At 37.4% G+C, this 27,009-nt stretch overlaps 1 protein-coding gene and 1 long non-coding RNA gene across 8 annotated transcripts in view; both read right to left on the bottom strand.

The window, feature by feature from the left end:
• The window catches only part of LOC127451338 (trinucleotide repeat-containing gene 6A protein-like), a 54,194-nt gene extending 38,226 nt beyond the window's left edge, over positions 1–15,968 (bottom strand). For 2 of the 6 annotated variants that reach the window (XM_051715933.1, XM_051715939.1), the window contains exons 1-2: positions 15,812–15,968; positions 6,616–6,663 (exon numbers count right to left, since the gene is read on the bottom strand). The gene's annotated coding sequence lies outside the window, so the exon portion shown is untranslated. Of the gene's footprint in view, positions 1–1,326; positions 1,405–2,332; positions 2,442–6,611; positions 6,664–15,811 lie in introns of all 6 variants that reach the window. The other 4 variants (XM_051715936.1, XM_051715938.1, XM_051715937.1 and 1 more) reach the window with 4 other exon arrangements.
• Positions 15,969–22,034: 6,066 nt separating this feature from the next.
• On the bottom strand, positions 22,035–26,487 carry LOC127451612 (uncharacterized). 2 transcript variants are annotated; one of them, XR_007899120.1, is made up of 5 exons: positions 24,877–26,487; positions 24,600–24,689; positions 24,179–24,265; positions 23,441–23,527; positions 22,035–22,559 (listed from the first exon to the last, which is right to left on the bottom strand). It is a non-coding gene; the product is annotated as an uncharacterized LOC127451612 (long non-coding RNA). The 2 variants fall into 2 exon arrangements; XR_007899121.1 differs by having other exon boundaries at positions 24,600–26,487.
• Between the last annotated feature and the right edge of the window lie 522 nt (positions 26,488–27,009).

The following is a 27,009-nucleotide window of genomic DNA, read 5'->3' as shown; positions in this document are numbered from 1 at the left end:
AAGATTTCATACACATTTTATCAAAATATTCACAAGGTTGGAACATAATAATGAAAATAGAATTACACACATAACAATTTAATAATTGTATTATAAAAATAATAATTTAAGTGCTACTACATCAAAAGTACCATGTAAAAACATTACTTTTTGTAAAAAACCCAGCATAGATGCTGCAAGAGCCTATTTTTCGAATTCTTCCATATTTACAATGTTTGCTGAAGTTAAAATATTTCATAATGTATGATTGTCCCTGTAACCCTTGTATGGTACTGGGGTCAAAAATGACTCATTTTGAAATTTGCTTCTTTAAAAACATGGCATCCTTCATCTCAGTGGCATGAAATTGTGACTTTGCTGACATTACCCATCTACTCACACACACACACACACACACACAAGACTGGATTCTGTTGGTGTGGTGGTGTGGAAAAAAAAAAAAAAAAAAAATACCTTACATGGTGTTTGGGGTCAAATTGGACCCCACATTGGAAATGAATGGGAAAGACAATCAAACAGTTTTTTTATTTTTTATTTTATTATTATTATTATTTGTTAAATAAAATCAATAAACACGGCACAATGCAGAATACACACACACACACACACACAGAAATAAAGGGGTGGTACTATAACACATCCACATTGCGGAACGCATGTGCTCACACACACACACATACATACAGGAATGAATAGGTAAGACTGCAACAGAGAGCATTTTTTTTTTAATAGAACATTACACATCCACAATGAACACACGTACGCTCACACATACAGAGAGATGAAAGGATGACACCATTACACATCCACAATGAACACACACACAGATCAAAGGCTGATATATATATCTTCTTCAGAAGATGAAGCTGCAGGCCCCTCCACAGCAGCTCCGCCTCACAAAAGGCAAAGGTTTCAGGTGTGTCCCCGTAAAAAGGATGTGAAAGGCAGCATGATATGCACAAACTGGAAAAAAAAAAAAAAAAAAAATTTGCAAGGCTCACACCTTTTTCATGACCTTCTGCCAGATGTGCGTGGATTCATGAAAAAAAGACTATAGTTTCTGATACTTTATATCATTCTCACTGTTCTGTACTGTTCTTGGTTTTTTTATTGTTTTTTCCCCCATTTTTTAATTAGAAATAATTTGTTGCTTTTTATTGCTATTCAGTTCATTGAATGTTCACAATTTTGATGCCTGCAAAAATGCCAAGTTTGCCATTGCAAAATGTTATTCTAGTACTATGATGATATGTTTTATTTCTTCTTATTAACTTAATGAATTATTAAATTGGGATGTTTGAAATAAACAGGTGACTAAAATCTTACTCTAAGTCTTGTCTTTGTAGTACCATGGTATGTAATCATTTATGGGGCATCATTGCAAAAACTGACACTTCAAAACACCTAAAAAAAACAAAAACAAAAAAACATGTAATTTTACTTAGTTTTTTTTCTTACCAGGAGATGGCAGCAATCTGCCCCTAACACATGGCATAATCTCCAATTCCTTATTTTATATGCAAATTAATGGTACTGTTTACAAAATTTTTGGTAAATAAGCTGCACAAATTTAGAGTTTTTAAATAATTGAAGAAAGTGATATAACATTTGTTTAAAAAATAAAATTTCGCTACAATCACACTTTTAGTGTGTGGGGTCTTTACCTTTAAGGTAAAGCATAAACAAACAGAATACAAGGATTAAATATTTATATGTACACATTTATTACACTTACTACATTGCTTTAATGACATTTTGTAACAAAGTTAATGTAACTATGGCATATCACGGCTCAACTAAGCCATGGTGACACTGCGATCCAAGACTATTCAGGACCCACTGTAGCCAAATAAGGTACATTTCCTTCAGAGTGTGCACTCACAAGATATAATACGCAGTAAAAGGATCGCTGTGCTTATGTTTTTCAACACTACATATATCAAATCACTGGCAAGTGAAATCTGAACATTTACTAGCCAGTGGCTAATAAGTCATATTTTAGTCTCATAGTGTGAAATGTGGTCGCATATGCGACTGATTTACTTGTAATGTAGAGGGCTGTCATAAATATATTTTTACATTTATTAACTGCTCATAAAGTTGATCTGTCAGGACTTAAGTTGTTTGGTGCTGCATGTAAAGTTAAAGGTTTATCAGAGAAGGTGTCCATCATGTATCAAGCTTATTTTTTTCTGAATTCTGTATAAATTCTTAAAGCCTGTTTGTGCATATGCATGTTGTAATGTGACACTTTGAAGGAATATTCTATGTTCAATACAAGTTAAAGGGATAGTTTAGCCAAAAATGTATATTCCTCTCATCATTTACTCACCCTCATGCCATCTCAGATGTGTATGACTTTCTTCTGCTGAACACAGAGATTTTAAAATAAATATCTCAGCTCTGTAGGGCCATACAATGCAAGTGAATGGTGATCAGGCCTTTGAAGCAAGAAAAAGCAGATAAAATCAGCTGCAGCCTCAAAAACACTCCAATCAGTGCAGTCAAAGCACGGCTGTAGTTCCAGCTCTGCTTCATTGGTCCATAGCTTTACAGTCCTTACTACAGGCTTAGCTGATTTTAGTTTCTGCTTGTAGGTCGGGAGAATATGAACCAGACAGTGATCAGAGAGTCCTAAAGCTACACGTGGGACAGAGCGATATGTATCCTTTACAGTGGTGTAGCAGTGGTCCAATATATTTCTTTCTCTGGTGGAGCATGTGATGTGTTGTTTGTATTTTGGCAGTTCATGGGTGAGGTTAGCATTATTAAAATCTTCCAGAATAATAAGTGAGTCTGGGTGTTGTTGCTCCGTGTCTGTGATATGATCAGCCAGTTGTTGCAACGCTGCATTCACGCACGCTTGTGGCAGGATATAAATACTCACCAGAATGAACGAGGAAAACTCCCACAGCGAATAGAAAGGCTTACAGTTGATGAAGAGCGCCTCTTAATTAGGACAGCACATCTTCAGCACTGTTACATCTGTACATCAACTTGTGTTGATGTAAAAGCATGTTCCACCACCTCTCGTTTTCCCCGATGACTCCGCAAAGCGATCCGCTCTGAATAGCCGGAAGCCCGGCAGATGAAACGTGCTGTCCGGGATGGTTTCATTAAGCCAGGTTTCCAAAAGAAGTGCAATTACCAACATTGGAGGGTAGGGTCAGGCACTTTCTTCAGTTTCAACAAACGTGGGACCCTTCAAGCTCATAAAATAAGCCTTCAGCATCACAAATGCGTGAGAAGGCCAAACAGGTATCTGATGTAAAGTAGGGATGGGCACTTTGTCTACTCGAGTACTCGTCGAGTACTCAAGGGGCAATTACATATTCATAACTGTATATATAATAACATGTCTGACAAACATCTATGGCTGCTGCATTGCGTCTTGTTGTTCCAGTGTATCATCTATTCATTATTATAGGCTGTTATAAAATAGTATGTTACAAAATATACGAAAGATTGCATAATCAAAATATAATGCATCATATTTTGTCATTTTGTGAAGATTCGCTGCCCAACTATGAAAGAATGTGCACAACACGCATCTGTCTGTTCTTCCTTAAGGTTTCCGTAGTAATCTTAGTAAGTGCGCACCAGTTTTTTTAGTGAGTGTCTGAACCGTCTATTTTCAAGTAACAGGAGATGCCATAACCACTGCGTATTAATATGCGTGTTAAGTTGAAGTTCAGTTTTGAAGATGCTGCACTGTGTTCCATTTAACTGCGCTCTGTCTAGCTGTTTGAAACACTCGCCTGCTGTACATTTCCACCTTTCAAACTGAGGAAAGTGCAACGGAATGACACTTTATATCAGATATCTAACTTCGAAATTTTAAGATGCAGGTGCGTGTTACTTCACGCAGGGCAGGTAGGTTTAGTCAGTGACAATCATTCAATTTTAATAAATAATATCCATTAAATTATACCCATTAACAAGTCAAAGTTCTTACATTAAATGATAATAAAGTGTGTTTAACAAATGTTTTGCAGAGACAGGTGATCAAAATACGGTTAATTACACTCTCTTTGTTTTGATTATTGTAACAATAGCATTGCAGCGTCGTATCAGTTTGTTTGCCATGAGAAGTCTCTGATAATCAATGTACCCCTCAAAGTCACAACGTAATCAATCTCAAAATTAAAAATAAGCTCCCTCTTTGACACGTTTGTGTTTAGTTGTCAGGTAATTGTCTCTGGATTTCGAATTAAGAGAAGTCACGTCATGCATGATCACTATCGATCATCGTTTTCATGATCGATCATTGCTGCCACGTCCGAGTACCCGAGTCCCCGTGCCCATCCCTAATGTAAAGAGTGTAGCCACTTCCAGGGGGGTAAAGTCAGCCTATCTTTATAGCTCGAGGCCACACGGCCCTGACCCACCCACAGGAACAACCCCCGTTCCTTAAAAGTGTTTAACCAGATGGCCAGTTCAACAACAGAAGCCTCCCATACATAAACACACAAAGACAGGGCATCTGTTTATGAAGCACCAACAATAAACACAACTGAAAATATGACCAGTCAATATCATACCAGCACAGATAAAGTCCTTGCAAAAAAGACTTCAATTTACAAGGTTTGATTAAAAGATAATTACATAAATTTGTTCTAACAAATTACAGGCTCAAATGATCTGAGTCGACAGAATGGGAAGATTAAAGAATTAAAATCATGGACGACTTATTAGCGTGAGTTCGGAGTGAGTTAATAGTTTATTACTTTGGTCAAGAAAACACTGGATTTAAAGTTTAAAGCATTGCATCTATAACAAAGTTCACTGTTATTGTTCAATAAAAATGTCAGAATCAGTTTGATTCTCATTCGCTTGCCCCCAAGATTTTTTTTCCATCTGGCCCTTTTGTCGATGAAGCTGAATAGCCCTGGCCTAGTCCCTGGCATTATTACACTGGCAGCCAAAAGTTTGGAATTATGTACAGATTTTGCTCTTATGGATAGAAACTTTTATTCACCAAAGTGGCATTCAACTGATCTCAATGTATAGTCAGGACACTAATAACTTGAAAAATTACTATTAAAATTTGAAAAAAATTAAACTACTTCAGAGTTCTCATCAAAAAATCCTCCACATGCAGCAATGACAGCTTTGCAGATCCTTGGCATTCCAGCTGTCAGTTTGTCCAGATACTCAGGTGACATTTCACCCCACACTTCCTGTAGCACTTGCCATAGATGTGGCTGTCTTGTCGGGCACTTCTTACGCACCTTACAGTCTAGCTGATCCCACAAAAGCTCAATGGGGTTAAGATCCATAACACTCTTTTCCAATTATCTGTTGTCCAATGTCTGTGTTTCTTTGCCCAATCTAAACTTTTCTTTTTGCTTTTCGGTGGCTTTTTCTTTGCAATTCTTCCCATAAGGCCTGCACCCTGAGTCTTCTCTTTACTGTTGTACTTGAAACTGGTGTGGTAGAATTTAATGAAGCTGTCAGCTGAGGACATGTGAGGCATCTATTTCTCAAACTAGAGACTCTGATGTACTTATCCTCTTGTTTAGTTGTACATCTGGCCTTCCACATCTCTTTCTGTCCTTGTTAGAGCCAGTTGTCCTTTGTCTTTGAAGACTGTAGCGTACACCTTTGTATGAAATCTTCAGTTTTTTGGCAATTTCAAGCATTGTATAGCTTGCATTCCTCAAAACAATGATTGACTGATGAGTTTCTAGAGAAAGCTGTTTCTTTTTTGCCATTTTTGAACTAATATTGACCTTAAGACATGCCAGTCTATTGCATACTGTGGCAACTCAAAAACAAACACAAAGACAGTGTTAAGCTTAATTTAATGAACCAAATAGCTTTCAACTGTGTTTTATATAATAGCAAGTGATTTTCTAGTACCAAATTAGCATTTTAGCATGATTACTCAAGGATAAGGCGTCTAGATTTGTTCAAAAATGACCTTTTTCAAATAGTGATGGTGCTGTTTTTTACATCAGTAATGTCCTGACTATACTTTGTGATCAGTTGAATGCCACTTTGGTGAATTAAAGTACCAATTTCCTTCCAAAACAGCAAAATCTGTACATTATTCCAAACTTTTGGCCGCCAGTGTAAGTGTGGACATGGTTATGACCATACAGCGGCAATGTTCATTTTCCTGATAAGAAAAACTCAAAGACTGTCTATGATTAACTGAGTTAAAAGCAAGCCGGTTAAACAATATGCCTATGCTTCTTAGCATTACAACACCATCAAAACACATCAAACTGAAAGCGTTCTTGACTTTTTAGCAGTGTTACTTATCTATTAGTTTACAATAAAACAACAAGAAGCTCAGGCAGACAAACAGTGGAGGCAGGAGTTTGCAATTCACAAATGCAATACAGTAGACTTAGAAAGAGCTACACAAACACTGTTTTGTTGGATATTTTAACACAGCAAAGCTTACTCAGCACTGGGAACCCCATGTAATACAAACGGAACTGCATTTGCTTACACCAGCAGCAGCTGCTTTGACCTGGCTTTGTTAGTGTCACCCAGCACAGGCATTGGCATGAATAGGAAAAGCCCAGAAGGACACAAGCTTCAGAAAAATCAAGTTATCATCACACAACTGACAAGGACTACAGGGTGATGGGAATACTTACTGACCTGTGTTGCTTCTCTTCAATGTCTTTGGTGGCAATAGCATCCAATTCTCTAAATGGAAAGAAACATAGGACAACGGTGTAAACTAATAACCAAACATTTCACTTTGCATTCTCCATTATGTAAATGATGCTGACATAACTGATAATTATTATAAAGGATGTGCAGAACTAACAATTTTCATAATCGACTAGTAGGTCAGTTGTTTGAATGACTAGTTGGTGACTAGTGATTTTTTTCATGGAAAGGTATGCAAAAAATATTCCAGCATTACAAACGTGACATTTGCAGGGAATACTTCAAATTTAACATTACATAATAAGTACTCATGACCAGTATATGGAACCATCTGAATGAATAATCATAGACACCTGCAGATAGAGACCAGACATCAGAAAATTTTCAGTCTATACTAGTTTTCTTCCAATGTAGATCGGGAAATAAACTTGCGTTATGGACTTTATAAAATAGACGTGTTTTTGGGAGACCGTACACTTGTAGGAGGGTTGGCACTCATAAGAACATGTAATATTTAATCTGTTTTAATTATTGTTTTCACATAAACGGGGAAAAATCGTCATTACGGGCGTGAAACCTCTTTGTTACGGATGTAACAGTTGTGAAAGCAGCACTTACAAGACGAGGAGAAAACCATCCAAAACGCTAAAACTTATCAACTTTGATGTCCGAGAAATCTGTATGATATCCATCAAGGCTGCATTATGGATTGTAATAAGACTGTAATTACGATATGGCCTTGCACGAATACTAAGCCACAAAGGGCTGTGTATTAAAGTCTGCTTGACTACTTCAGACAGCACTGTGCAAGCGAGTGGTGCTCTGGTGGGAGTAAAGTATAAGCGGAACACGCAGAGTAGCACAGCAATATTAGATTAGGGTGATCATATTACAATTCACATATCAAAGCAATAGTCAGTGATCTATCAGAATCATCAGGGTAAAGAACGAGCGGTGGAGGTTTGTGATTCTCTCATATTCTCTGATATTCAAATGATTTGATATGAAGCGTCCATAATGGTCAAGTCAGTAACACATTTTTATAAGTGTTTCAAGTAACCAAGGGAGACCATTTGTTTATCATACTTTACATCAACATAAGTTAGCTTTGTACAGAAAGTATTAACTTCTTTGAATGAATATTGCTTGAGTGATATAAACTTAACCTCTAAAACGTTATGGATGTGACAACACTAAAACGCAGCGACATCATAAATGTGGCTCTTCTGTGCTGTTATGACAAAGTTTGCATATTTTCACTCTGGAAAATGATTTTTGTTCAAGTGAAAATAAATAATCCTTTGATCCCTCTTTTGCAATTATAAAATACGGCTGTTTGAAAATTTTGTTTTAGAAATGGTGCACCCCTCATGTGAGGTGGATAATTTAAAAGGGTTTTTGTGCCTTTGCTTAAAACTATTTTTCCATGGTATGGTTGACATTTGTGGAATTGCTCTCCAACCTGAAATACTTGAATGAAATAAGTGTCGTGAGATATCCCACCGGTCTCTGTGACAGCACTAGACTCTGTAAACAGCAAACAAAAATGTGTCCACGGGCCGCTGCCTCTGACACTTTCTGCTTTGTCAATTATTTTGCGCATAGTATAGTATTGTATTGCACAGTATTGTAGTTGCAGCGAATTGAGGCTTAATTAAACTTTTATGCCAAGTTGTTCAAAACAGTTGGCAGTTGAGGGCGCTATTTTGCTGCTGTTGTTGTTTTTGACAACCGCTTCTGCTCAATGTTGGTCTCAATAAAACTCATTTGATATCTTTGAACTGCAGGGTTTTGGAAAGAGGTGGCGTGGCTAATCCAGCAGCTCAGATTGTGGAAATTCTAGAATGGATAAAATCACTTACAGCACCTTTAAGGACAATAACATATAATTAGGCTCTGTAATGTTCACGTGATCCCGATCAATAGTGTTTCAGTGGGATATGCTACTGACGAGCACAGCACTTTAACACGGTAACTTTTAAAGATATATCGATATATTTTCAAACGAAATATAGGATGAGACTATACCATTTATATCGATATAGTTTGATATTGCTTTACATAACCCGTTTCTTCCGTAAAGCCGTGCCAGTTTTTGCATCTCTCCTCTCTCACACTCCGCACAACCCCGCCCCCACTCTCCCTCTGTGTCTGTGCGCAAACCCGGCCCCACTCACTCACAAGTTCTCCTGCAACATGGGAGACACAGCACCAGTCCACCCTGCCAAAGAAAACTGATCCTGTGTCTCAATCAGCTCCATATGTCGTGAATCAGTATATTGTGAGCACGAATTTGGGCACTTTTTGAAAGATGGATTTACAACAGTTGTGAAGGACAACATCTCTCAGACAAAGAACCTACTTCAACTGTGCATTCTCTACCAGTCGGGTATTTCATTGTCTGGGAAAAAACATCATGTGTGTGAATAAATTCGTTTTGTTCGCTCCTTCACGATAATAATTTAATACATTAATTGGAAAACGAGCCAAATATCACCTTGACATCAAAGGCATAAGCTATTGGCGACCACTCTGACCATCATCGATCCCCGAGATCATCTGTCGGCACATTACTAATGTGCATTTCTCTCTATAAATTAACAAAATGTTCAGACAGTCTCCTTGCTGGTTTTTCCGACACATTCAGAATCGTTACCGCTTTTGCCGGTGTCGCTGCAGCTCGCTTCATGCGTGCGCTTGTAAATTTATATTTTAAAGGCTCATCACAGTTTAGCATTTCTCTGTAATGTAGAACAGTGTTAGCAAAGATTATTTCTCAGCCCTGGAACTCAAACCATTTTCTGATGCCCCCAAAAAATATATATTTAAGTAATTAAATGAATATCATAAACGTGTGACAACTAGTCGACTAATGGCTTAAACTAACGCCTACTAGTCGACTAGGAAAATCTTTGGTCGGGGGAAAGCCCTAGAGATCACAGCAAATATTATTTTCACTTACTCATTTGCTCCAAGACCAAAAGAAAAAATCCACTATTACATTTGAATGACTTTCCAGAAGAAGACAAAAAAAAATAGAGCGCGGTGGACTAAGACTGTAAAATGGGAGAAGATGCCAAATTTACTGTCACTCTCTCAGCAGCTGTAATCGAAACCCACTCACAGCTGTGGTAATTCATTTTTTAAAACTAATTCCAGGGTAATATAACACAAAGCATAATGTTTTAATTATTTATACTCAATATTTAAAAAGTATAATATAAAAAAATTGTGCGATTTACGCAGATAAATAAGGTGGAAACGCATCATCAGTCTGTGAAAAAGGTCTATAACATCAGATAAATGGCATAAAGGAATAAAAAATATAAAGAAGTGTATTTTAAACCTTTTAACAACTTAAATATTTAAAAGATTGTTTCACTTTCATGGTAATTATGAATGTAAGACATTACAAACAACATCTCTTTTGAAGAGAAAATAAGGCTTGGACTTCTGCTGCAACCCCGGCCACGAAGCCTTCGCAGCCCAAAAAGTCTTCTGCCAAGAAACAAAGTGTGTTGCAAGCTTCATTTACCGTCTCACATGTGGCTTTGACTTACAACTGAACATTTAGCCAACTTCGTAGAAAATAGCGAGATATATTTTGTGTATTGCCATTCAACCTATAAACACTCAGATATGATTTTTGGTCCATATCACCCAGCCCTAACAGTAATGAACAAATATTCAACAAATAAATAGGCTAAATAACTAGAACATATAGCACAAAACTATCAAAATATGAAAGGCTACAATACGGAGCGGCACAAAACTGCTTATGCACATCCTGAACGCAGAATAACATGCTTCAATTACTAAATTTACATGAAAACCAGAAAGTTTACATGCCCGTTTACATGCACTAGCCTAAATATGCAGCGTATTCAGCACTCCTGTATACATGCGCCTCGGTCAGTAAGCAGCTTTCTCCACAGCAATGTAATTTCCCTGTGACACTTGTGTAAATAATTAACATGGCATCCGAGGAAGACTTCCCCTTTTTATTTTCTGTTGCGTCGCTTTATTCCCAGATATTCTAGAGTTGTTGCTGTATCTGTTTCCTTAACTTTCCATTGCAACCTGCAGTGGAATTGCACTGCAATATTGGACTTTCCCTCTTATGTAAAACTCTGGGATTCACCCAAAGTACGAGCGAGTGCATATACGTGAATGCGAGGGACCGTCAATATTTTACATTGGTTTGCATAAATGGATATAGTGTATAGTGTATAGTGTATGTGCTTTTCCCACTGTGTTTCCAGAAATGTTGAATTCTTCTCACTGTGCTGACTATTATAAGTGAACTGAACTATTGAGCATCTACATCTGAGATGCTGTTCTTGAGTAGCGCTCAAATATTGCGCAAAGTTGTGAAGGTTAAAAATAGCCACGAGTGCATCACCAGCCTGTGCAAGAGTTTATGTCAACTGAGAAGCACCATTCACTAAACGCGCTGGCGCTGCGCATACTATATATTTACTTATTAAACACAGCCTTTTGTGATTCACAGAGCTATCGCACGTCTTCAAGTGGCTTTGAATAAAATGCACGAGTCATATGAACTACTTTGTGTTTTTATGGTTCTTTTATGTCATTTTTGGAGCTTGACAGTAGCGAACATGACTAACACACAGTATCGGATTTGGATCGGGCTCGTCGGACCAATACATGATACGTCTAAAAGCTTCAGTATCGGAGCCGATACCGATCCAGGTATTGGATCGGTGCATCCCAAGTATTATTGATGCAGCATTTTGCTATAACAACAGCACATAGTAAGAATAAACCTAAAGCAAGAGACGAAACTTTTTGCAGAGGGTTTTACCCTGCTGACTGTTATTCACTGTTAAGCACAGCAAGTTATCATTATGCAAAAATGCTCTCAAAAAAGTTCTCCTAAATAATGAGAAATGAGTCTCCCCTTAAAACCACCACCACTAAAAATATTAATGTTAGTAGTCGACCCCGCTAATATACTAGTCCGTTGTTGGCCGTCTAGTCGATTAGTCGACCACCCTGGCACATCTCTAATTATTACACAGACATACATTTTGACAGAATCCAAATGCAATTACACTGTATAACTGAAGGCTATATCTCTAGCTCTAAAAAGGCAAATGCAAAAGCTAGACAAAAGCATACCATACATTCTTGTTCATCCATTTTTGTATAGCTATGTATTTATATTGTGTGAATGAAAATGTGGCAATAAGCAAAATAGATCCTAACACTCATGACACACATCAAAAAGATTTTGGTTTCTCTATTTTTCACTTTCATTTCTTGGGAAGCAGCAACTACATAAGTAATGCATGTGCAATATACTGGGATTATATATCTAATGGCAACAACAACACTGCCTTCACATCCTATCACACCTTAACTTGCATCACAATATAAAACCACAAACAACTCAAAGGGATAGTTCACCTAAGAATGAAGATTTTCTCATTTACTCACCCTCATGCCATCCCAGATGTGTATGACTTATTTTCTTCTGCAGAACACAAAGATTTTTAGAAGAATATCTCTGCTCTGTAGGTCCATACAATGCCAGTGAATTGTGACCACAACTTTGAAGCCTCAAAAGCACATTATTGTAGCATAATGTAATCCATAAAACTCCAGTGGTTTAATCCATGTCTTCTGAAGTAATCCAATCTTTTTTGTTTTTTTCTTTTTGGGTAGGGCTGCACGATTATAGCAAAAATAATTGTTGATTATTGCCCTTGATATTGTAATCGCGATTATTAATGTTGATTAAAATATTAAATTACCGTGACGTCACAAAGCAAGCAACCGTGCAGTTCTTCATAGCAGATTTCAATGGTGGATATGAGCTGCGCTTTTCTTTTAAGCATTAAATATTGTAATAATGTTTGTTAAAGTTAGGCCAAATAAAAATTATTTTAAATGGCTATGGTATCAAATAAATTCAATTATTGCTAAATTACTGCTTAAATTATTAGTCCACGTACAGTAAATAATGACATATTCAATATTCAAACTTATTAACAGCCGATTTAAACTGACCAAGTTACTGCGTTCAGTAAGCCCTTTGGTGGCGAGACCAGATCTTAGATCTTCAATGGTGATCTTGTTCATGTAAGATTCTCATTAGATAATTTTTGGCCTCAGTGGTGCGCTTTGGAAATTAAAAACAGTCATTTGCGATCGGAGTTTGTGCGATTCGTGAAAATATTAAATCTACTAATACCAGCTGCGTGGCAAATGGGTCTTATTACAGCAGACGCGATAATGACGGTGATTCCTGAAATATGCTATTCATGCCATATTCTTTATGTTGGCTACACCTCCAAAACAAACTTAGAACAGTTAATCTGAATTACTTTATTGCTATTTTGTACAAATCAAATTCACATTGGCCTACTTATTAACATGACAAAACAAAACTGTTATTACATTTTTAATAAATTGTACATAGAAATCGAGCAATGCAACAAACTCTCCCATTACAATGACTGCTGTCACTCACTGCAGGTTTACACTGTTTGAGACCTGCATTTCGACTCGATTTCAGTGACGCTCTGCACAAAGTTCTACAATTTGTGAATGCTCTCATTAAAAACAAAGAAGTCTAATCAGCATAATAAATCAATTATTTACAACGCGTCTATGCCTTGATTAGAACGGGAGCATTTTAGTTTTGTCGTGTTGCTCATTTGCAGTGTATTTAACATCTATGTTCAAAGCGAGCGGTGCAATATGCAATGAATCCAAAATAATTCCAAAGTGATTTTCGCTCTTGTTCTACAGCTTCTTTTCAAGTGTCGGGTGATGTTTCTTCATTATTAATTTTCGTGTGCCACTGCGAACAGTGGTGGAACATAAAGCAAGCATCTGGGCATTCAGACGGTTTAAAACTTGCCCATTAGGATCAGTTGTCATTATTGATAGGACAGAGGACTAATTTAACCGGCTCTGATTGACCATTTCCATTGTATTGCTCAACAGACATGTTAGTTATTGGTTAGAATACTCAACCACTGCAAAAACACATTGTAAATAGAAACCATTGACACAACAGAAGCAGACTTAAATTGAACGCTGTAATCATCAGTTTTCACAATTACGTTATCGTGATTAGGTTTTTCGATTAATTGTGCAGCCCTAGACCAAAATGTAACTCTTTATTCACTATAAATCTTGACATCAGCCGCCTCCTTGGCGATCATGATTTCAAGCTCAATTACACCTCCTAGAGCCATCTAACGCTCTGTGCATGCTTCATGCACTGTAATCAAGCTTGAAATCATGATCATGCCTAGAGACTGCAATGTTAAGATGTACAGTGAAAAAGGAGTTCCACGTTGGTCTGTTCAGTTCTCACCCAAAAACGATTGGATCACTTCAGAAGACATGGCTTAAAATACTAGAGTCTTATGGATTACATTTCATGCTGCGTTTATGTTAGAGCTTGAAAGTTTTGGTCATCATTCACTTGCATTGTATGGACCAACAGAGCTGAAACATTCTTCTAAATACCTTTGTTTGTGTTCTGCAGAGGAAAGAAAGTCATACACATTGGGATGCAATTAGGGTGAGTAAATGATGAGAAATTTGTCATTTTTGGGAGAACTATACCTTAAAGGTGCACTGAGTACATTTTTTTATTTCTCATCTTGGACATACACTGACACCTAGTGGTGTGGATGCAGCATAATTCAAACGCAATAGTTTTCAGTTACCAATGCCATTATAGAAATTCACTATTTACAGTCAGCCATAATTAACTTAATTCATGAGTTAACAGACCAGTAAGAGGGCAGTTACTGAGATGAAGTGAGTAGTATTTGGCTGGTCATGTGATTCTAACATGGCAGCCCCCATGTGCGGACCCTCTCCATGTTGAATAAAACAGCTTTTATAAGGTTACTGATATGACTGGAGTCTTCATTTTAATGTGCGTGCTTATGATTTTATACACGTTTACAAATTTATTTATTTAGGAGTAAAACGCTTTAAATGAGGACAAGAATACTGAGTGCCCCTTTAAGAGTCTCTTCAGGGTTAAAAAAAATATTATAAACAGTGTTAATGGTAGAGTGCAGGCACACCTCCCCCACTACTGGCTTCAGCTGCTTCTACTGCTGCTAACACCAGCAACCTTGACCTGCCCTTAAAAACATAATGTAACACACTTAAAACGTCTTTTTAAACACATTTATAGGCAGAAGGGTGACTTCGTGTCGTGTGTATTTTCTTTGCACAGTTCTAAGAGAAATAAACATTTCACAGCTGGTCTCGAGCTTGTGTTAGCTCCCGTGACTGCGTACTTTTAAACGTTAAATATTGAAAACAAGTAACAAGTGAAGCTGGCCCATGTACGATATTTTTAAAGTGACAGAAACTAGTAGATTATACAGTTATTAAATATGATTTTTTTCCTGTAATTAAAGCCGCTGTCCCGATGTGCGCAATTCAGTGCCAAGCTAACAGCGCTAACAAACCAGTCCGCTACTAAAGCATCTGACTTTTAACTACTTCAGCAATTAAATGCGACTGTATAACAACCCACATGAACTAATCAGACACACAGTCGTGTTTTATCGTATACTGTCACTTCATTATCAAGCAAAGGCTCCAACCGGCTGCTAAAAAAAAATAAAAAATAAAAAAAAACAGGAGTCGACGTCGAGAAAAGTGGCAGGACGTCGAGTCAAACATCCATATTAAACCAACATCTTTCCAAAATACACCAACACAATATAGCTTCTGAACGCAAGCCCACACACACCATAGTAAACAACTAGTTTGCATGTACATTCATAAACACGACTTTTACGTTTCTAAGCATACTGTTTTATTAAATGTAACGTTTCACTTTATGAAACCGACTGCAATGTCACTACGATGCCATAACGTGAATGCGTTGATAACGTGATCAACGTTCAAGAAATCTGCCACACAGAAATACATTTGTACTTTCCTTTTTTGATTTTCTTTTTTACACGTCACACTGATAGGAGAGACTGCTCTGTCATTTTTTATAAATCATCACAACGAAAAACTATCGTGCAAACGAGAGCAAGACAAAAACATGCAACCATGTACCTCCGGTGCTGAGCTCAGCTTAGATATCGCAGATAGGCTGGGGAATACATTTATACCGTTTACATACTTAAAATCACAAAAAACACGAAAGGATTACAACACTCACCTCTTGTAGTTTAAAGTGCAGTAGAGATGAAATGAAAGCAAATAATAAGGCTATAGAAATTCAACACATTTGCAGAGTCTGGGAGGGGAAACATTTGTCCTGCTCGATCGCCATTTTCTTCTCTCGCATTCATCCCTGTAACTGCAGGAAGAGCTCAGGCGCTGCTCTCAGTGCACTTCCTTCAACTCAACACACTCACCTCCAAAATGGTGGCCACAAATAGGCTATGTCTGCCTTAAAAACCTGGTGTACTGCCTACCTAGACAACGTGTTTTTGCATTTAAGACGCTAACAGTGTTTGTGGGCCCAAAATTCGCTTTAGTTCGGCAGCTCACAAAGTTCTGAAGCAAAATGATCATTATAATTTGCAAGCATAATGCACAGTCAAATGCTAGGGAAATAGGTAGGCTTGCAAGTGAAAATTATTATGATAAATAATAAAAGTGTAATATGAGAAAATAACAAACAACAATAGAATTGATAATAGAAATGGAAAACAATTAAGAATAATGTCATCAAGGAATACCTGATCCAAACAGAAGTACCTGGAAACTTAAAGGGATAGTTCACCCAAAAATGCAAATTCTCTCATCATTTACTCACCCTCATGTCATCCCAGATGTGTATGACTTTATTTCTTCTGCTGAACACAAATTAAGATTTTTAGAAGAATATATCTGCTCTGTAGGTCCATACAATGCAAGTTAATGGTGGCAAGAACGTTACAGCTCCAAAAAGCATATAAATGTAGCATAAAGTAATCTATATCAGTGGTTCTCAACCAGGAGGCCGGGACCCACTAGGGGGCCTCAGCACACTTCCAAGGGGGCCTCAAGATGACTTAAATTAATATAAAATAAGAAATATTAAAATAATTAAAATAATCCTACTTAATTAAAATGCTAAAAAATACTTTAAGATGTATGCCTACAAATCATAAACAGATTCTTTCTGAAACTTCTGGAATAAAAAATGATCCATGATTAATTATTTTAATCAGACACGTCTAGTTTCTGGCGAGGGGGCCTTCAAATATGGTCTTGTACAGTGAGGGGCCTTGGAGTCAAAAAGGTTGAGAACCACTGATCTACATGACTCCACTGGTTAAATGTACATCTTCAGAAGCCATATGATTAGTGTGGGTGAAAAACAGATCAATATTTAAGTCTTATTTTTAAGGCGTGGTTCACATACAGTACTGTGCAAAAGTCTTAGGCACATAAGGTGTTTCACAAAAACATTTGTCTTAAGATGGTTATTTATATCTTCAGCTTTAGTGTGTCAATAGGAAATATAAATGTTAGACTCCCAAACATTACTTTTGCAAATAGAATAGAATAGAAGAACAGGGAGCCCTGCAACAGATGTCATGGCCCCCACAAAGCCCCCCACTGAACATCGAGTCAGTCTGAGATTACATAAAGAGACAGAAGCAATCAAGACAGACTAAATAGAGAAGAACTGTGGCGAATTCTCCAAGAAGCTTGGAACATCCTATCTGCCAACAACCAAGAAAAACTGTGTCCAGGTGTACCTAGGAGAATTTGTGCTGCTTTAAAGGCAAAGGTGGTCACACTGAATATTGATTTAGCTTTTTTATGTTTAATGGACTTTGTTTGACATTAAGTGATAAATGAAAACTATTTATGTCATTATTTTTGAAGACATCCTCACTATGCAACATTTTTCACAAGTGCCTAAATCTTTTGCACATTACTGTACCTTTGCACGGTGAAATTCCACGGGCGGAATACATTCATCTCAATAGGAATCCACGTGATCATGAATTTCCCTCGCGGATTTCGTGGTGAGTTCGAGTTCGGTGAACTTTGCGGTGATTTTTCGCCACGTTGTCCCATAGGAAGTTGCTTGGTTTGGCAGTGACCTCTGAGTGGGCGGTGCTTCTTACACAGCTAAAGTGAATATACACAATGGACAAGGATATCACTTTAGCGGCGAGTTTCTTTTCAACTTCACTCTGCCAGAGTATGAAGTGCAGCACTAAAAATATGCTGCTTGGCAGTTATTTTTGGCTGATTTCACATGCATTCAACATCCGCCCACGCTATCTTCGCCTGCGGAATTTCGCCGTGCAAAGAGTATGTTTGACCGCACGTTTACTGTAAATCTCCACTTTCCCTTTCACTTCAACATTCTTCTTCTTTTGTTTTTGGTGATTCACATTCTTCACGCATATAACCACCTACTGGGCAAGGAGGAGAATTTATAATAAAAAAATATTGACTTAAATATTGATTTAATATAAAATGAAAAAATAACAAACAGCAACAGAATTCATATTAGAAATGGAAAACAATTAAGAAAAATGTCTGATACAAACAGATGGAAACTTAATTAAAAGGTATACAGTAAGAGTTTAATAAATAAATAAAATTATGTCATGCACTGAAATCAGTGTGAAACAGTTTGAAATAAGGGCAATATGCTGTTATGACAAGAGGGAAATTTAGAAATAAAATACACTAAGCAATACTATTGTTGTCAGCCTGTGAGTGACAGACTGATAAATGCCATACAGATACCAACAAAAAGAACACGTTAAGATGTGCAGTCTAAACTACTCTGTAAATAAGCTATGCTCTACACTTTTGGGAAAATATAACTACATGGTTTGTTTACAGTAAAGCCCTGACCCATAGTGAAAGATAATACTCTTTCAAAGCAAGACAAAAACACCAACCAAGAGCAGACTGGGAAAAACCTAAATAAATCTGCAACAATATACAAACAGTCCAGTCTTTAGTCTGGAATTTGCCTGCGTTTTCACTTTGAAGACAAAGCAGTGGCACAGCTGAAAATGGCTCGGCTACACTGTCCTTTTGAAGGCGGTCATTCTGCCTCACTAGGCAGGAATCGTACAGAACATGACAACCTCTTTCACACTGAAAGCAACTTGTTTTAAACATACATTTTATCAATATTATCAGATTTATATTACAATGACAGTTCCCATCATTTACATATGTACATCTCATTTAAATTTTTGTCACTGCTCAGAAATGGGATACTAAAAATACACAAACAGGTCTATAAGGGTTCTTGTATAGCCACATTCCACTGAGTGCTGTTCATGTTTCTAAAATAGAGCTGAGGTAAAATGCAGAGATATTTTGCTTATATGAAGTCTTTGCAAAATCGTGTCAACAACTGTTTGTATGTTTCCACAGAATAATACACTAATTGTTACTTCAAACACAACATGTATTTCGTGTTAAAAAGTTTTTTGTTTACTTTTGTACTGTCCAATTAGTCTTTAGCATGGGTAAAAATACTTTTTAACTAAGAGTGTCGATCAAAATAGGTCAATTAGGACATACTACTGTATTATGTAAGACATTCCTGTTTTAACAAGTCTGTCTCTTCACAATTGACATAAAACAAAATGAGAATATACGCCGCATAGTGCTTGGGACAGATCAGGCCTCGGCGTCTGTGGTGTTGAGAATTAATTTTGTATGAGGCATGAATATTGATGATCAGCAGAGGCCCGGGCCAGCTGCGTGTGAGTGAGTTGGCTGCAGTAGGACAAGGGTCAGTTTGGTCAGGCAGTGGGCTGCTCTCCCCCTTCCAGGCCGCTGAGAGCATGTGGAGCCTGGGAACGCGGGCAGATGCACTTTGCTCGGGCAGACAGGGCAGGAGGAGGGGAACAGTTTTGCATGACAAATACATGGCTGGCTTTGGCTTTCAGAGACTCACTTCCAAAATCACTTGGTTTCCACCAAATAATGTGCCATCTAAAGCCTGAGCTTTAGCTCTGCTGTGTTGATGTAACATTTCAGAATGATAAAACAAGGCATTTCAATAAGTGAAACTGCAGTATATTGTTAATATTTCTAAACTGATCACAAAACAATACTATGCTATAATAGTTAAATAAGATCATATTGATGTGACATGAAAAACTTTCTCAAAAGCATATGTCACTTTTGTGGCTTGTCTATATTTGCCTCTCTTTCAGTCAGTCATTCCCTCTTTCTTCTTTACCTCTGCCCCACAAATCCTCATTATTCATTGGTCCCCAGATGTACTAAGTCTCACCAACAAGGGCACTATTTTTCATTTTCTTTCTCCCAATTCCTCCACTACCCCCATCATTATATTCAATCTTTATCTGTCTCTCACCCATCCCCCTAGATTCACTCTCTCAGACAGGGTGCCAGCTGTGAAAGGGATTTGTCAGAGCTGAATTACACTCTGCATCCAACCAATTACCTGTCTGACCATTCGCAGGTCAGCATACACTGCTGTGCTTCCAGGCTCGATTTATCTATCAGACCACTATTCTGAAAGGCATTTATAATATTCACACAGCCATGTGCTCCATCATTTATATATGTTAATAAACACCACTTTTAACCCTTAACAGTGTACTATGTCTGCTCTGCTCCATCTTTTGTGTTATTTACTATGGAGCAGGGGTAGTATCATATGGTAATACCATGGTGCTGAATGATAAACATATTATTACACCATGGAATTTATATGGTAATATAAATTCAAAGAATACAATAAAATCACCATGGTACGTGTCCAAAGAACACTGGCATTACCATGGTACCATGCTGAAAAAACATGACAATATTATGGTACTCTTTTATTTATTATTTTAGAGGGAGACACAGGCATACAAAAATACTACATAACTCTTGGTACAGTTGTTTTACAGAAGACTTTTACAAGTCTGAAAACAGATTGTAATTTTAAAATAAACAAAACATTTTGCATAGTTTGAGCTACATGCTTTAACATGTACACTTTTATTTGTGATGATCTTTATCTTCACAGCTTGAGTTGTTATTTTAGACCTACTCCAGTCTTTTCCCATAGCAGCAATATAAAGATACAAATAACGCTTGAAAGGCTGATCTTATTGTCAATCACCTATCTGCATAATGTGTTTTATCTGCAAGGCATGCATCTAAGTTCAGGCTTGTGAAGTCCTCTCACAGTGCACTTTCACAGTCCTCCAAGTCTCTATGGGAAATATACTGTACATGGGAATATAAGTACAGCAGTGTATGAATTTGAAAAGTAAACCGATGTGCTTCAAAAGGTGTCACTTTGACTAAAAGTAAAGATTATGATCATAAAAAGTGTGGAGGTGGGGGGAAGGAAAGGTACTCCCGCTGCAGTGCGATGAAGTTCAGTATAGTCACAAAACAGAGTACTGAATAAGCTCACACCATGAACATGGCCACTATACAGTAAACAGAAACTTTGACCTGCACCCTTTAGCCTCGCAAATCCCACTCCCCTGTCAACAAATAGCTTGTATCCCTTGTGTGCTTGCTTTGCCCCTCAAGGGAACAGTAAAAAGCAAAAGCAACTAGCAGAGATGGTATGTGGTAAGTGCATGGATGAGCGTGGTTTTCCTCTCATTTTTAAATTGCCAACAAACGTAAGATATGTCACGGCCTTTAACAATGATTTGCAACTTGCTAGTCAAGTGCTTGTGGTTTTAGGGGGTGGGACATTTTCATTTTAGAGAGTCCTTGACTGGACAAAAATGAGTGTAATGCCAGATAAGTTATCAATATTTTATAATATCAACCTCTCTCATCAACAAGGCGTTTCTGTCCGCAGAACTGCCTCTCACTGGATGTTTTTTGTTTTTGGCACCATTCTGAGTAAACTCTAGAGACTGTTGTGTGTGAAAATCCAGGGAGATCAGCAGTTACAGAAATACTCAAACCAGCCCGTCTGGCACAAAATACATGCCATGGTCGAAATCACTGAGATCACTTCCCCCATTCTGATTGTTGATGTGTATCTGCATGATTTTATGCATTGCACTGCTGCCACACTGAAACAAATAATGTGCTGGATTTGCTTAAAAATATAGTGCATCATTTTTGCATCCCACTTTTTAAGCAAATTCCACTAGGAATATTAAGCAATGTTACCTAAAAAAAAACGTAGCTGGCTATGGCCAAATTAATGAGCTTCCATTCAAAAATGTTTACTTAAAATACTGTGCCATGCCAGCTACTACATTTAAGGTTTTTTAACCCTAAGAGTCTCTGTTTACCCAACTATGCATTTTAAGCTCATTTAGCTCAATTGTAAATGTATTGTTCATTTACTTTCAATTAACTTTAAAATAAAATGACCTGAAGAAATAACAGACAACTGGTGAATATCAAAGGTTTTTATTGTTGTTTACAAATTTACAATCTAGCATAAATATTCATGCTATCCTGGAACCAAAATACATTCTCAAATACAAAAATAGTAACAAAATCATGACGATAAACAAAAAACATAAAAACAAGTGGGCTATGCAATGACTTAAAGAATTTCAGTATATCTAAATAAACGCAATTCAAAATACATTTTAACAGACTGCACACTGCAGAAATATACGCAGGTAGGAGAAAACTCTCTGAACTAATACTGTAACAAAAACACCAGAAACAATTTGTATTTATAAATGAAACTATTCATTCAAAAGATCCTTTCAACTTGGCCAGACATTGCCATCATCAAGATGCAACGCTATTTACTATATGACCTCAAAAATATAAAGTGTCAGCTTTTTGAGTAGCTGATGTGAAGGGCATAAAGTAGCCCAAAAAGTCAGTACACTGACCTAAGTTTTGACAAATGTCCCCTGCTCATTTTTAAGGACAATCAATACATCCAGGGGGTTGAAAGGCAACTTTTGCTCTTCCTGCTCCAAAGCACTGATGGCATCTGCTCCTTTCTGTGCTTGGTCAAGCTGCTCTTCCTAAATGCAAAGAAATAATCTTTGTCAAAATGTATATTAACAGTTTCCATTGTATTTATTTGCACAATTAAATATCCTCAAAATCAATAATTACAGAGTAAAAAGAAAAGTGATGCTTAAAGGGATAGTTCACCCAAAAATAAAATTATCTCATTTACTCACCACCATGCCATCCCAGATGTGTAGGACTTTCTTCTGTTGAACACACACAAAGATTTTTAGAAGAATATCTCAGCTCTGTTGGTACATTCAATGCAAGTGAATGGTGGTCAAAAAGCACATTAAGGTGGCATAAAGTAATCCATAAGACTCCAGTGGTTAAATCCATGTCTTCAGAAGTGATATAAGTGCGGTTGAGAAACAGATCAATATTTAAATACTTTTTTTACTATCAATCTCCACTCCACTCATATTTGTCTTCTCTTGTTTTTGGGGATTCACATTCTTTATGCATTTCACCACCTACTGGGCATGGAGGAAAATTAATATTAAAAATGACTTAATATTGATCTGTTTCTCACCCACACCTATAATTTCGCTTCTGAAGACATGGATTAAACCACTGGATTTGTATTCATATCTTTAATGCTACCTTTATGTGCTTTTTGTACTTTCAAAGTTCTGGTCACCATTTACTTTTTTTGAATGGAACTACAGAGCTGAAATATTCTTCTAAAAATCTTACTTTGTGTTCTGCAGAAGAAATAAAGTCATACACATCTGGGATGGCATGAGGGTGAGTAAATGATGAGAGAATTTTCATTTGAAGCACACAGCTATTCAACCACTGTACCAAATGCATATTTTTATATGAATGTCAGTGGATATGTTAAAATGGTGCTATATAAATATGAATAATGTCATCCAAATGTGTTTCCTACCTTTTTTTTTGCCTTGAAAACCTCTGATGACTCTTCTTTCAGTTATAGTTGTAGACCTGCCAGGACTATAATTTAAATTACCCTATCCTGTTAGACAAAAAAAAAAAAAAAAAATAGTATAATTGTAACTGACAAGATAAGCAACATGTATGGCTAGTTTACATTTAAGATTCATGTCGAGACAATTTTCAACCGCTGCAAACCCTGCGACATATTGCAACAGTATTATACTTATAATGTGACTCTTTTTTACAAACCAACTTACACATGTTGATATCAGGGTGTCTCCTTGAGGCAAACCAAAAATGATAATTCTCTCATCATTTATGCAGTCTTATGCCATGTCAAACTCATTTGACTTTCTTCAGGGGAACACAAACAAAGATTTTTCATGTATATATGATGTGTGTTTGTCCATATAATGGAAGTCAGTGAGGTTAAAAACTTTCAAGATCCATAAAGGCAGCATATAATCCATATGACTTGAGTGGAAATTTTGGTTTGTGTTCCACAGAAGACAGAAAGTCATACAAGTTTGAGAAGGCATAAGGGGTGAGAAGGCCAAATGATAAGAGAAATAGCATTTTTGGGTGAACTACTAAAATCATTTGATTAAGCTGAAAAGTGAACATAAACCAACACTCAGCTAATGCAAGCTGGTTTCCCTTTAAGACAAAGGGGTTCAATGAGACATTTGCATGGAAACATGTAGAAAAGCGATTTACTTGTTGGAGTTACCTGTTGCCTGCTGAGTTTCTGCCGTGTGAGTGATGAGTTGAAGATGAACTGTCTCTCCGGTGAAAAATCTGCGAGAATTCTCCACCACTGCCCGACAATGAGAAAGCACAGTATTTTCCCATGAGAAAAGTGTAAGTGCCACATACAGAATATTAATTATTGTCACTGACAACCTCAATGTCATTTAAGGCAAGCGGCAACCACAACAGTGAAACTCATTACAGAGACCGAAATGTATGCTTCACATGATATTGATGTATGTATTTATTCATGTCGTATCAAACACTAACTGAACGCTAAAACTGTAGATGCAACTGATGAAACCGAATATAAACCAACAATCAGAAATGTTCGCTGGTTTCAAAATGTACAATTTGAAGTTTAAATTGGTGTAGAAATGCGATTAACTTACTGAAATTACCTGTTGTTTGCTGAGTTTGAGGAGTTGTAGGTGAAGATGAAGAGTATCTGCCTGGTGAAAAAATGTGCGGGCTCCTTTGTGTTTGTTCGACTGTGAAGATGTACACATCTAATTAGCCTCATGCAAACAAACATTTAATATACTGTAGTTTTGCAAACGTAACGTAAATTAACAACTTATTTAAGCAAATAGAAACTTGAATACACAGAAAATTGATAGCAACAGAAAAAAAAAAAAAAAACTCTACTGATTTCACACTATGTTTAAAGTAATTTACCTGTGAACTTTTTGGCAAAAACTTTGTGTTGTCCACCACGAGCTCTCCTCATCCAAAGCGGCAGCCAGCCCCAAATAAACTTGCTTAAAATTCAATCACATTCTGCATCACGTGGTTTCCCATGGAATCTTAAAAAATTAGGCTGGGTTTACTGAAATTCAGATTATTGTTGCTTCACTCAAAATAATTAGCAAAGTTTCTTTATTATTATGAGTACAGCATAATCTCAATATCTTGTGTCACAAATATAGCATATAATAAAGGAAAGTTGACAGCATTATGTTTTCAGTAAAATCTGTTTATTTTAATGAGCAATATTTGCTAAAGCAAGGAATCATTTTTAGATAATCTTATGAATAAGCAGGTGTACAGGTGTTTATGATAAAGTGCTCAGTGAATGTGTACTTTTTATTAATTTGACACTGTGTCGTTTTTTATTATAGTAATTTAAAATGTTATAACTGAAGAGAAACACTTTAAATTCAGTTCAAATTTATTTGTTTAGCACTTTGCACTCTCACAATAAAAATAGTGAATAGAGAAAAGTGAGGTATGACCCAGATTTTTACAAATAAGAAATGTTTTTGTCAGAATATATAATTGTTTTTATTTCTAACCGTATGTGTCGACTGGCTTACACTGTGAGTGTGACTGTGAAGCCAAGTGAGTGTTTTCAATTTATTCCAATGAGACGCTATGGTTTCAAAAGATAAAATAAAATAATCATGATTAATCTCATGGTTTCAGAATGAAACTGTAATAACTTTTAACAATGTCAAAATTTGTACTTTTTTTTCCTGTAAATTTTTTTGCAGACCCCCTTCCACACTCTTGCAGCCCCCTGGGGGTCCCCAGACCCCGGTTTGAAAACCCCTGCACTAACATGCATAAAGGCTTTAGAAAAAGCATATAGCACAGAAAAATCCAAATAGACGACATAGTATTTGAAACAAATATTCTTACCGGACTTTCACACAGGACAAATTGCCAACCATCAACAGGAGATTTACCAGATCTACTTTGTTATCTTTAAATCTGCATTTTGAGTATGACTTCCTTTCACGCCTTACCTAGGGAGAATTTACACCAGGGCTTAGAGAGGGAAATGAAATTTCTTGACAAGTACAGTTTTTTCCCCAGTTGATGTGTTTCCTGTTAAAACATGAAGTTGGGGCAGCAGGACATATCAAATGGCTTGTCCCTGTCTTTTAAATAGCCAATAGACTTCAGTTTAATCACAGCCATGAGCCATAATTTCCTTGATATAGCCCCTTTCCAGCCTACAGTCCTGGTACTTTTCCCTTTGTAACTTTCTAGATGAGAAATCTTAAAAGGAACTGGACAGGGGCCTGGGTAGCTCAGCGAGTAAAGATGCTGACTACCACCTCTGGATTCACGAGTTCGAATCCAGGGTGTGCTGAGTGACTCCAGCCAGGTCTCCTAAGCAACCAAATTGGCCCAGTTGCTAGGGAGGCTAGAGTCACATGGGGTGACTCGCGGTCGCTATAATGTGGTTCTCGCTCTCGGTGGGGCGTGTGGTGAGTTGTGCGTGGATGCCGCAGAGAATAGCGTGAAGCCTCCACACGCGCTATGTCTCTGCGGTAACGCGCTCAACAAGCCACGTGATAAGATGCGTGGTTTGAAGGTCTCAGACGTGGAGGCAACTGAGATTCATCCTCCGCCACCCGGATTGAGGCGAATCACTATGCCACCATGAGGACTTAGAGCGCATTGGGAATTGGGCATTCCAAATTGGGGAGAAAATCAGAGAACCGGCAGAACAGTCAACAGAACTTTAATGACATAAATGAACTTAACATAAAACACACAGACACGCACACACACACAGCGGCCACGTGTGTCAAACTCTCCGGCTGATTTGGTGACTCAGCGCCGTCTGTGCACCCTCACGGCCCAGCCACGACCTCCTCCTCATCACACTCCTCCCCCGCCCGATTCAGGCCGGGGTGTCATCCAGACTGGCATACTCCCCCCTCCATCTCTGGAGGGGAAACACTGGGAACCTGGGGAGAGACGAGGGTTTGGGAGAGGGAAAGGGTGAGCGGGAGGGACACAGACAGAGAGAGAGAGAGAGAGAGAGAGAGGAGAGAGAGAAAAACCCGGACACGCCGT

The sequence above is a fragment of the Myxocyprinus asiaticus genome, chromosome 14, assembly GCF_019703515.2.
Source record: "Myxocyprinus asiaticus isolate MX2 ecotype Aquarium Trade chromosome 14, UBuf_Myxa_2, whole genome shotgun sequence".
Taxonomy (NCBI): Eukaryota; Metazoa; Chordata; class Actinopteri; order Cypriniformes; family Catostomidae; genus Myxocyprinus; species Myxocyprinus asiaticus.
Note: the sequence above shows the minus strand (reverse complement) of the source record. Positions and strands in the feature narration are given on the sequence as shown.